The 13229-nt window shown below is 39.9% G+C and overlaps 1 protein-coding gene across 5 annotated transcripts in view; it reads left to right on the top strand.

The window, feature by feature from the left end:
- Positions 1-13229, top strand: part of GASK1A (golgi associated kinase 1A) — an 89564-nt gene that overhangs the window by 5914 nt on the left and 70421 nt on the right. For 4 of the 5 annotated variants that reach the window (XM_034993096.1, XM_034993116.1, XM_034993106.1 and 1 more), the window contains one exon: positions 7054-7314. The gene's annotated coding sequence lies outside the window, so the exon portion shown is untranslated. Of the gene's footprint in view, positions 1-6489; positions 6654-7053; positions 7315-13229 lie in introns of those variants that run through there. The other variant, XM_034993138.1, reaches the window with a different exon arrangement.

The following is a 13229-nucleotide window of genomic DNA, read 5'->3' on the forward strand; positions in this document are numbered from 1 at the left end:
CTTACATGCACCCTCCTCCACCTTGAATTGTTACCTTTTCTGTAGATGGCAACATTACATTTACTACTCAATGATATACAGGAGTTCCAGCCCCCGCCCCACCCCCACCCCGGCGGACTCAGATTTTTATTTTTAACCATTGTAACCAAGTTGTCACTTCTCAAGGACAGGAATCACATGGATAGATGAAAAAAAGATCAGGAAGTTTGGATATGTTTCCACTGTAAATGAAAGTATGGCATGACCATCTGAGTGTAGGCTATAGGAATGGTAGAAGTGAGTGATTCATTCCACTCAAGAAGGGAAACCGTTCCACAGAAACTGAAGATGTTGCTTTAAGAAATGGACCTTGTAGAGAGCTGTTTATGCCTGGACCATGTAGGAGGCTGTAACCTAGTAGGAAATGGAAACTGCCCCTCAGTTGCACTTCTTCAAGGGGTGATTTTATCAGGGCTACCCCATACAATGGGATACTAGCCACTTGCCTCATGGGACATTTCGCAGGAGATTGATCTATTAAACAAAAAGTCAATTTGTTGTTTTTCTATGTGGTACATCTTTTCTAGGTCCAAAGGATTATTTGCTATCTGATTTCCATCTGTCTGTCTCTCTCTCCCTCCTTCCATAACAGAGTACAGTAGCTTCATTATGAAAAAGTATAATCCTTTATAGGTTGGCTGCTTCTAGATGATATCTTTAGGAAATAGTGTGATAGGTTACCTCCCTTTCCCTTGTTCACCCTTATTTGTATCTTGCAAATAATACGTTCTTTTATTGTAACCAAAGGTTATGCTTGGTTGGAAGCTGTGGTTTCGAAAAATACAGGTGAGCCAGATGTTGGTGACCTTGAGCCAGGACAGTCACAACTTATTTAGAGACCATTTTATCCAAGGGTAGAGAGTGTGAACTCAGAACAAGGTCTGGTAGCTGAAAGCAGTAATGTCACTTAGAGAAATGGCCTAGAGGACAGAAACTGTGAAAGAAAAGAAGAAGCCTGCTAATGGAGTTTAAGCAGTGAAGGGGTTTGGAGATCAAAGGATAGGGAGCATTAATCCACAGATTCATCTCTGGAGGGCCAGATTGCTGCCTGGAATGTGGTACCTGTGGCCTGAGTGTATTGTCTGGTAACTACATTGGAAGTGATAGATGATAAGTAATTTAATCTATGCACCGTTCCTGGATTTCTGATGAGAAGGGAGCTTATCCTTAATATCTATGTATTGAGAGGGAAATAACCAGGCTAAGGAGGAGATAAAGGAGACGTAAGCTCTCACCTTAATCAGTCCTGTACCTCAAGCTAGTCCCACTGGGTTCTGTTAATTTCATGTATTTGTAATTATAAGCCTGCATGGCACTCCTTTTGTCTGGGGCATATTGGGCCCTTTGAATGTGCTAGGGAACTGAAAATGTTTAGCACAATGCTGGGAATTATCTCGAGAGTTAATGTTGGAGGGGTGAACAGCACCCTAGATCATTGAGAAACTGGTATGCCATGCTAAGGAGTCTGAACTTCCCGGACAGAGGAAGCAAGGTCACTCGAGGCACTGGAGGACTTAAGGGTCAGTGAAATAGGAGCCCGGAAAGCTAGATAGACCAGTGCTTCCTAAATGGGAGTCTGTGGACCAGTCATGACAACATTTCTACCAGTCTGTGAAGTGAGGAAAATGTAGTGAAAATCTCTGTGTATAGGCGGAGCTGTATATGTTCATACGTGATGGCCCACAGTTCTTGGTACCTTACACTGAACTTGTCCTTTCTCCTTTTTGGCATTAACTTGATCTTTTATGAAATAATTATGAAGACTGTAGACTTTTGGTATAGTTCTGCTTTGTTGTTTAATGCTCTTTATTGAAAACTAAAAAAGGTGGTTGTGCTGTATTTCTGCCTTCTCTCCTGGCCATTCATGGTTTTAAAACTGTTTTTGTGAAGTCAAAGAGATAGCTAACCAGTAGTACAAGCTTTTCTGGAACATTTAGCTCAGAGGTTAAACTAATGCTTCTCAGACAACCTGTAGTAAAGGATTAGTTCTCCAGTTCCTCTGCCAATCTTACACTGACAAGTAAATGCTTCTGCAGTGGCACGTGACTAATGACACAACTCATGCTACATGCAATTCATTCTATGAGTTCAAATCTAGTATCAATCCCGTATGAGGCTACTGATCATATGCTGGGTGTCTTGGCTCTGTCAAGTCGCTATATTCCCTTTAAAACATTTATTCTCAATTTCTGCACCTGTGGGCCCGAATGAAACAGTCCTACAAACTGCCTTTTGGTTGCAGAGCATGAGACTGTATCTTTATGGATGAAATCAGGAGCCTGTCAGTTTTGTGGGCCAAGCTGTTGAGGAAAATTGGTCAGTCCTGTGGTCAGAATACCTTAAGTGAAAGTCATTACTTTTCCTGGGACCCTGGAGGCTAAAGGGGACTCTATGAGACCTTGGAGAAAGAAGTAGTGTGACTGGACAGAGGGTCAGGAGTTAGAAGCTGGGCTGCAGTGTATAATTTTCGGAGGGATGATTGCAACCATTAAGGGCTCTTCTTGCATAACACCTGTGCGGATTGTGATTGTGTCATTGTGTTTTATTTAAATTGTGTAATTTGTATCTCCCAGATTGTTACACTGCAGTAAAGATATGCTCTTAAATGAACTGTGAATGTGTTGTTAAGGGGTGCTATGAAGAAGGGCTACTTTTTTTTTTTTTAAGATTTTATTTATTTATTTGACAGAGAGACCCAACGAGAGAGGGAACACAAGCAGGGGGAGTGGGAGAGGGAGAAGCAGGCTTCCCGCCGAGCAGGGAGCCCGATGTGGGGCTCGATCCCAGGACCCTGGGATCATGACCTGAGCTGAAGGCAGATGCTTAACGACTGAGCCATCCAGGTGCCCCAGAAGGGCTACTTTAGAGAGTGAGTCAAGGCAGAGGTGGCTAGACTCAAGTTAAGTTTGGGAGCTCCCTGGGAGTGGCCTCTTTGGTTATGTGGCTGAAATGTCAGCTGTCCATTTGTGATGGAATCAACAACTCTGCCTGCCATTGGTAGCCTTAAGTATCCTCGTGGGGTGTAGTGCATAACAGGCAAGGGGGGCGGTGGGAGGGCATGTTTGTAGAATGCTCAGAACAAATTGCTAGCATGGCCTACCCTTTCCTACTGAGACCCATATGATGTTCTGATGTCTCCCTTATGTGACTAGAGGGCCTTTTCTGAACAGCCCTGTGCAAGAAGTCCTCTTCTCAGCAATAATTGAAAAAACAATAGTTAAACTACCATTTATTGAGTGCTTACCATGAGCCAGGTACTGTGTTATGGATTTGCATGCTTGATCTCAATCTTGTAATTGTTCTGTGAGGTAAAGGGTTATTATTGCCACCATTTCATAGATGAATACATTGGGATTTATTGATAAGTCAGAATTGAAACCCAGAAAATATGACTCCAGAACCCTTACATATGATCATAGTTGTACCACCTCCTTTATTCATCTACTCCTATTGGTGCTTTATGCCCCAAGCTAGAATCTTTGAAGTTAGGGATCCTAAACTCTCTTTTCCCTACTCCTGGACCCATGCCACTGAAAGACCTCATTTGATCCAGCTCCCACATATGGAACCCACAGAAGAGCCAATCACAGCCTCTGTTCTACCTTCTCTCCAGGACTGGGAGCAGCTGAAGATCTTGGTCAAGAGCCTTTCTAGTGCAGAATTAAACACTTAAAAAAATAATGGGAGTAAGAGAAAGAAGGGCTGTGAGAAGCAGCTGCAGTCTTGATCACGTGCCTGGGGATGAGGAAGAAGGTTATAGAGAACTGTGTTGGTTGGAAACCAATGTTACATAAATGAAAATATATGTGAAGATCTGACTGTGTATGTGGCAGAGCCAAATGTTGAAATAGGCAAATGTGCCAAGGAGATAATAGCTACTGGGACCTGCTAAAAATTGAACTAATTTTAAGCAATACACTTGGGTCTCACTTTCATTTGATTATTCAAAGGTTGTTCAAGCATTATGAATATTATCATAGGACAGTTTAAAAAGTTATTACACTGTTGTCTAAATAAATTATAACTATTTTAAGTAAAATGTAAAGAAAAACGTACCTCCCAATCCCATTTTTATTTATCCATGTTAGCCCTTGTACATATGTATATACAATTGAACCATAACAGATAAAATATTATACTCTGCTTTTCTTCCATTATTATTATCTTAAGCATTTTCCCTCTTCCCCAGGTCTGTATACTTTTCATAATTACTGTTTGTCATTCAGTTTGTCATTCAATACCTTCTTATTCCCCCTTTCCAAGTTGTGACTGTTTTTAGGGTAGAGACTATGTCTTTTTTTTTTTTAAAGATTTTATTTATTTATTTGAGAGAGAGAGAGTGAGAGAGAGAGCGCAAGAGGGGGAAGGGTTAGAGGGAGAAGCACACTCCCCGCCGAGCAGGGAGCCCGATGTGGGACTCGATCCCGGGACTCCGGGATCATGACCTAAGCCGAAGGCAGTCACTTAACCAACTGAGCCACCCAGGTGCCCGAGACTATGTCTTAATCATATTTTCCTCTCTAGCATCCATCCAGTAGGTGGTAGTTCATTTTTATTGAAGTTCATTAATGAGCATTAGGAAATTTCTATTTGTGAGCTTTGTAAATGATGTTACTGTCAACAGTGCCATGGATAGTATTTTCCCCTCTTCTTTTGAATGATTTCCTTGGAATAAATTCTCAGGAATGAGATTAACCAAATCAAAGGATATAATCATTTTTATGTTTTAAAAACATGCCTTCATATTGCCTTAAAAGATTGTACTAATTTACTCTGCTAATAGAAATGTATAAATACAGTACTTGATTTCAATCTTATCAGCAGTAGGTATTATAATTTAAAAATACTTTAAATTTAATTGACATAAAATGTGACTTCTTTCTTTTTTATTTATATATTTTATATTTTGCTACTATAATTAGTAAGGCTGAATGTATTTCTATGTTCGCTTGTTAATTTTAATTCCTACTGTGAAAAATTTGTTTTTATATCATGTGCCTTTCAGTCCACTGAGCTCTTAATGTTTTGCTTAAGAATTTAAGATCTTGAATGCAGTATAGAAAAACTCATTGTTATTCAACCTCCAGAGAAGTGATACTACTCGTTTCTACTTTATTAAGTTCTAAATATTTTTCTAATTTATATTGTGATATATTCTTTGACTTGTGAATATTTAAAAGTATATTCTTTAATTTCCAAACAGACGAGGATTTTTTAGTTATCTTTTGTTACTGATTGCTAGCTTGGTTGGATAGTTGTCAAAGAATATAGTCTGTATGATTTCAGTCCTTTGAAATATGTTGATACTGCACAATGGGTCAATTTTGGGAAATGTTCCAGACTTTAAATTTTTGTAAAACTTTTGTAATTACTAGATGCAGTATTGTATATCGATCCATTAGGCCAACTTTGTTTTCATATTCTTCAAATATTTTATTTATTTTTAAAATTTTTATTTAAATTCAATTAGCCAACATATAGTACATCATTAGTTTCAGATGTAGAGTATACCTTGACTACGATTGGTCTGTTTTGCCAATTATTGAGAGGCATATTTTAAAATTTCATATTGTGCTTCGGGCTTTGTCCATTTTTCCTTGTTTGCTTACCAGACTTTGAGGCTGTATTTCCAGGTTTGTATAGGGCCTCAAGGGTCTGGATAGGCATTATTGATGTGTGGATGGTGGGCAGGCCCCACACCACTGTGGTCCTGAAATAGCGTTCTCCAGGTCCTTTTTTCCCTCTTAACCTGGGGCAGCAGTACTTTCCTACTGACTCTAACAGGGACTCTGAGACTGAGGAAGGGAAAGTTGCAAGTTGGTTAGAAAATAGAGGAGACAGAGAAACAGAGGTGGGGTCAGGAAGGCACAGCTGCCAAAAGATTACCAGGGAGGAAGAAAAGAGGCAGTTATTTTGACAGTGTTTTCAAATATTCCCAGTTACCAAGAAAGAAATTACTTTTGGGGAGAAAGTTTTGAAGGCTTTTCCTGTCACTTCCTGCCATGCCTCCAAGTGGTACCCATGTACAGATGGGCCTTTTGTGTCCTTCATATCCAACACAAACTCGATTTTTTTGCTCTGTGAAGTCCAGATCCACCCCATGCACATCATTCAGTTCCCTTTGACAAGAATGCCTCCCCTTCCCCCGTTGCTCACTTGGAGAACTGCTTCTCATCCTAAACACTGAGCTGGCCACAAGTCCTGGAAGCATTAGCTCATCTATTCAAACAGATTTAATTCTTCCTCCTCCAGGTGTCAAGAGCAGCATGTTCATATCTTTCTGATAGCTCTAGTCATATTACTCACTTCCACACACTCTCTCTTTCATCTGGAGATTCTTGTGGGCAGAGGACTGTGTTATCTTTGTCACCCTGGCCCCTTACACAGTTCTTGGCACATAGGAGATATTTAATAAATATTGAATCAAGAAGTGAGTGAGTGAAGTGATTTCAGCAATCAGTAGATATGGTATATATTGGACAATTCAATCACTTTAACATTAGTTCACCCAGGATTACACCTGTGAATAAGTTAGTCATGGCATCTGTCCTCATGTTGCTCAGGAAAACCCCAAGAAGACAGGCAACCATCTCTGGGGGAAAGCAAGGACTCTGGTAAGAAATATAGTTTCGTGAATCTCACATTGGAAGATCAGCTGGTGGTGAAAAACAGTGGGGTGGGCCTTGCTCAGGATAAGGTTTATGAGATGCCCATGGCAAGGGGTTGGATGAGTTAGAGCCTGTTAGAAGGTAGGAGGCTCTAAAGACACCATGAGCACACAGCCACAGATCTTCTCAGTAAGGTACAGATTATGGGATCAACTGTACTTACTGCTCTAAATTTGTCTGATTCTGTCTCTACCCTTGTGAGACCAGGATATTATACTAGGAAAAAACCAAGACTGATTCAAGGCATAGAAAAGCTTCCACATGGGAAAACTGATCATAGAGTAGAACTATTTTACTTCTTCAAATCCTCATTATTTAAAACATATCTCTCTTACTTTTGATTCAGGGACTAGCCTGGATGTGTCAAATCCTGCCAGTCAGCCTTGAAGCTCAGTGCATTGTGAGGGGATTTCTGTCCACGACTGGTGAGAGAAATTCAGGATACTCATTACTCTGAATTCTCAGAATCCATCTTCAGATCTTAAATGGTGTGGTCAGCTAAACAGTGTCTTCTGAACTTGAAAGAAGTGTTCGGCATTAGGAAGCATGTTGAGCTGATGCTGGCCTTCATTCATTCTCTACATTGCTGCTTGGGTACAAGAACAAGGTAAGAGAATCATCATTTTTTTATTGAGGGTTCTATGAGCAAGGCCTTGGTGAGTGTGGAAGAGAAGAAAGTTGTCATTCAAGGGGCACCTGGGTGGCTCCATCAGTTAAGCATCTAACTCGGTTTCTACTCAGGTCATGATCTCAGTGTCCTGAGGTAAAGCCCCACCTCGGGCTCCATTCTCAGCAGGGAGTCTGCTTGAGATTCTCTCTCTCCCTCTCCCTTTGCCCCTCCCCCTGCTTGTAGGCTCTCTCTCTTTCTAAAATAAATAAATAAATCTAAAAAAAAAAGAAATCTGTCATTCGATGAGCACTTATTAGGATTAAGCTCCTTCCATTCATTGTTTTAAGACTTTCTAACAAATTTCACAAGGGAGGCGTTATCCCCATTTTAAAGATGGGGAAACTGAGGCCAGATGGGTACATTTTTTGGTCTAAGGTTACACAGCCATCAGTGACAAAATTCAGTTTTAAACCTAGGTTTGACTATCTCCACAGTTCCAAGTTCTCTTTCTTCATGTGATTTGCGAGATGAAGCTGAAGCTGTAGCATTTATAATTTACTTAGATAAGGTTCCTAAAACTATGTTTAATTACAAAAAGGGACAGCAACTTAAAATAGATAAAACAGGGCTACTTTTGTTGACACCAAAATTTTCATAATATATTGCTACGTGAGGAAAAGCGGGCTTGAGAATAGCAAGGTAGGCTTCAGTGGAGGCAAACAGTGAGATGGATTGTGCCCACCACCCAGATCCAGAGGCTTCCTTGTGGTTCTTACTAGTCAACCTCCTCCCAAGGGTTAACCATTCTAATGATTTCTATTGCTGTAAGTTAGGGTTATCTGTTCTCCATACAAATAAAATCACTTAGTGTGTACTTTTTAATGTTTAGATGTCTTCATCACATTTTGTCTGTGAGATTTATCCATGTTGTATATAGCAGAGGCTTTTAAAATTGCTGAGTATTATTCAATTAACTGACTATACCACTGGTTGATGGATATTTAGGTGGTTTCAGATTTGGTGCTATTGTGAATAAACCTACTATGAACATTGTTTTATATGTTTTTGGCTTCCCTATTTGCTCATGTCTCTTGAATATCTATCTCTCTCTCTCTCTCTATCTATCATCTATCATCTATCTATTGATATTTATATAAATTTGTATCAGTTAATTAATATATGGGTGGAATTGTTGCCTCATAGGTTGGGCATATGTTTAGCTTTAGTAGGTGCTGCCAAAAGTTTATAAAAGAGTCATAATGATTTATACTGTTTCCAGCAATGTATGAGAGTCTTTGTTCTGCATTCTCTTCCTCTTTAGTGTTTTATTTTTTTTATTTTTTAAAATTTTATTATGTTATGTTAATCACCATACATTACATCATTAGTTTTTGATGTAGTGTTCCATGATTCATTGTTTGCGTATAACACCCAGTGCTCCATGCAATACGTGCCCTCCTTAATACCCATCACCAGGCTAACCCATCCCCCCACCCCCCTCCCCCCTAGAACCCTCAGTTTGTTTCTCAGAGTCCATAGTCTCTCATGGTTCATCTCCCCCTTCGATTTCCCCCCCTTCACTTTTCCCTTCCTACTATCTTCTTCTTTTTTTTTTTAACATGTAATGTATTATTTGTTTCAGAGGTACAGGTCTGTGATTCAACAGTCTTACACAATTCACAGCACTCACCATAGCACATACCCTCCCCAGTGTCTATCACCCAGCCACCCCATCCCTCCCACCCCCCACCACTCCAGCAACCCTCCGTTTGTTTCCTGAGATTAAGAATTCCTCATATCAGTGAGGTCATATGATACATGTCTCTCTGATTCCTCCTTAATGTTTTAAATAGTAGCCATCTGGTGGCAGTATAGAGGTAGTTTAGTGGTTTTAATTTGTATTTCCCTAATGACTAATAAGGTTGCGTACCAATTTCATAGGTGTACTGGCCTATGGATATCCTTTTTTGTGTGGGGAGTAGAGTTGGGGTGAGGGTACCTAGTCTGCCTCAGGGGCTTGCATAGTTTGAACTTCTCACTGGCACCAAGAAGGGAGCCCTCAGGGTTTCTTACAGTTCTGTCCGGGTGTGGGGCAATAGGAGAAGAGAAAGCTGTTAGCAATCAAACATCAATAATGGAATGATACTCTTTATTACAATGTCTCTAAGATCTGTAATGGTGAGAAGACCATAAACCTTAATATTCACTGAAATAATTAATACTTGCCTTGTTGCATGCAGTTGGGACACTAGATAAATCAGTATGAAAATGCGATACTGATGATTTTAACTCTTTGGGCTAGGCCAGAGAATTAGCATTTAAGTGTGCCTATGTTTTGCTTGGCTGTACTGTGACTGTTTTATGAGTGAGAACTAGAAGTAGAATTCCAGAAAAAATACAATTGGTTTTTTTTGTTTGTTTTGTTTCTTAAATTCCACATATGAATGAAATCATATGTTTTTGTTTTCTCTGACTTATTTCACTTAGCATTATACTCTCAACATCCATCCATGTTGTTTCAAATAGCACGATTACATTCTTTTTTTATGGCTGAGTAATATTCCATTATATATATCTCTTCTTTATCCGTTCATCAGTGGGTGAATACTTGGGCTGCTTGCACATCTTGGCTATTGTAAATAATGCTGCAATAAACATAGAGATGCATATATCTTTTCAAATTAGTGTTTTCATATTCTTTGGGTAAATACTCAGTACTGGAATTACTGGGTCATATCATAATTCTATTTTTACCTTTTTGAGGAGCCTCCATACAGTTTTCCACAGTGGCTGCACCAGTTTTTATTCCCAATGACAGTGCAAGAGGGTTCCTTTTTCTCCAGATACTCACCAACACTTGTTTCTTGTGTTTTTGATTTTAGCCATTCTGATAGATGTGAGGTGGTATCTCATTGTGGGTTTTTTTTTATTAAGTTCAATTAGCCACCAACATATAGTACATCATTAGTTTTTGATGTAGTGTTCAGTAATTCATTAGTTGCATAACACCCAGTGCTCATCATCAGATCATGTGCCCTCCCTAATGCCCATCACCCAGCAACCTCATCCCCCCCACCCCCCTCCCCCCCTCCCTTCTGCAACCCTCAGTTTGTTTCCCAGAGTCAAGACTCTCTCATGGTTTGTCTCCCTCTCTGATTTCTTCCCATTCAGTTTTCCCTCCCTTCCCCTATGGTCCTCTGTGCTATTCCTTATATTCCACAGATGAATGAAACCATGATAATTGTCTTTCTCTGATTGACTTATTTCACTTAGCTTAATACCCTCTAATTCTATCCATGTTGATACAAATGGTAGGTATTCATCCTTTCTTTTTTTTTTTTTAAGGTTTTATTTATTTATTTGTTAGAGAGAAAGAGAGAGGGAGAGAGAGCACAGGCAGAGGGAGAAGCACCCAGAGGGAGAAGCAGAATCCCCGCTGAGCAGGGAGCCTGATGCAGGACTTAATCCCAGGACCATGGGATCATGACCTGAGCCGAAGGCAGACGCTTAACCGGCTGAGCCACCAGGCGCCCCAGTAGTCATCTTTTCTGATGGCTGAGTAATATTCCATTGTATATATGAACCACATCTCTTTTTTAAAATTTTTTATTGTTATGTTAATCACCATACATTACATCATTAGTTTTTGATGTAGTGTTCCATGATTCATTGTTCGTGCATAACACCCAGTGCTCCATGCAGAACATGCCCTCTTTAATACCCATCACCAGGCTAACCCATCCTCCCACCCCCCTCCCCTCTAGAACCCTCAGTTTGTTTCTCAGAGTCCATCGTCTCTCATGGTTCATCTCCCCCTCCGATTTCCACCCCCTTCATTCTTCCCCTCCTGCTATCTTCTTCTTCTTCTTCTTTTTTTTTTCTTAACATACATTGCATTATTTGTTTCAGAGGTACAGATCTGTGATTCAACAGTCTCACACAATTTACAGTGCTCCACCATAGCACATACCCTCCCCAATGTCTCTCACCCAGCCCATCCCTCCCACCCCCCCACCACTCCAGCAACCCTCAGTTTGTTTCCTGAGATTAAGAATTCCTCATATTAGTGAGGTCATATGATACATGTCTTTCTCTGATTGACTTATTTCGCTCACCATAATACCCTCCAGTTCCATCCACATCATTGCAAATGGCAAGATCTCATTCCTTTTGATGGCTGCATAATATTCCATTATATATATATATATATATATATATATATATATATATATATATATACCACATCTTCTTTATCCATTCATCTGTCAATGGACATCTTGGCTCTTTCCACAGTTTGGCTATTGTGGACATTGCTGCTATGAACATTGGGGTGCACGTACCCCTTAGGATCCCTACATTTGTATCTTTGGGGTAAATACCCAGTAGTGCAATTGCTGGATTGTATGGTAGCTCTATTTTCAACTTTTTGAGGAACCTCCATATTGTTTTCCAGAGTGGCTGCACCAGCTTGCTTTTCCACCAACAGTGTAGGAAGGTTCCCCTATCTCCGCATCCCTGCCAACATCTGCCATTTCCTGACTTGTTAATTTTAGCCATTCTGACTGGTGTGAGGTGGTATCTCATTGAGGTTTTGATTTGGATTTCCCTGATGCTGAGTGATGTTGAGCACTTTTTCATGTGTCTGTTGGCCATTTGGATGTCTTCTTTGGAAAAATGTCTGTTCATGTCTTCTGCCCATTTCTTGATCGGATTCTTTGTTCTTTGGGTGTTGAGTTTGATAAGTTCTTTATAGATTTTGGATACTAGCCCTTTATCTGATATGTCATTTGCAAATATCTTCTCCCATTCTGTCGGTTGTCTTTTGGTTTTGTTGACTGTTACCTTTGCTGTGCAAAAACTTTTTATCTTGATGAAGTCCCAATAGTTCATTTTTGCCCTTGCTTCCCTTGCCTTTGGCGATGTTTCTAGGAAGAAGTTGCTGCGGCTGAGGTCGAAGAGGTTGCTGCCTGTGTTCTCCTCTAGGATTTTGATGGACTCCTGTCTCGCATTTAGGTCTTTCAACCATTTTGAGTCTATTTTTGTGTGTGGTGTAAGGAAATGGTCCAGTTTCATTCTTCTGCATGTGGCTGTCCAATTTTCCCAACACCATTTGTTGAAGAGACTGTCTTTTTTCCATTGGATATTCTTTCCTGCTTTCTCAAAGATTAGTTGACCATAGAGTTGAGGGTCCATTTCTGGGCTCTCTATTCTGTTCCATTGATCTATGTGTCTGTTTTTGTGCCAGTACCATACTGTCTTGATGATGACAGCTTTGTAATAGAGCTTGAAGTCCAGAATTGTGATGCTGCCAGCTTTGCTTTTCTTTTTCAACATTCCTCTGGCTATTCAGGGTCTTTTCTGGTTCCATACAAATTTTAGGATTATTTGTTCCATTTCTTTGAAAAACGTGGATGGTATTTTGATGGGGATTGCATGGAATGTGTAGATTGCTCTAGGTAGCATTGACATCTTCACAATATTTGTTCTTCCAATCCATGAGCATGGAACGTTTTTCCATTTCTTTGTGTCTTTCTCAATTTCTTTCATGAGTATTTTATAGTTTTCTGAGTACAGATTCTTTGCCTCTTTGATTAGATTTATTCCTAGGTATCTTATGGTTTTGGGTGCAATTGTAAATGGGATCGACTCCTTAATTTCTTTCTTCTGTCTTGTTGTTGGTGTATAGGAATGCCACTGATTTCTGTGCATTGATTTTATATTCTGCCACTTTACTGAATTCCTGTATGAGTTCTAGCAGTTTTGGGATGGAGTCTTTTGGGTTTTCCACATAAAGTATCATATCATCTGCAAACAGTGAGAGTTTGACTTCTTCTTTGCCGATTCGGATGCCTTTTATTTCTTTTTGTTGTCTGATTGCTGTGGCTAGGACTTCTAATACTATGTTGAATAGC

The sequence above is a fragment of the Mirounga leonina genome, unplaced genomic scaffold, assembly GCF_011800145.1.
Source record: "Mirounga leonina isolate KUSES-001 unplaced genomic scaffold, KU_Mleo_1.0 Mir_115, whole genome shotgun sequence".
Classification (NCBI taxonomy): Eukaryota; Metazoa; Chordata; class Mammalia; order Carnivora; family Phocidae; genus Mirounga; species Mirounga leonina.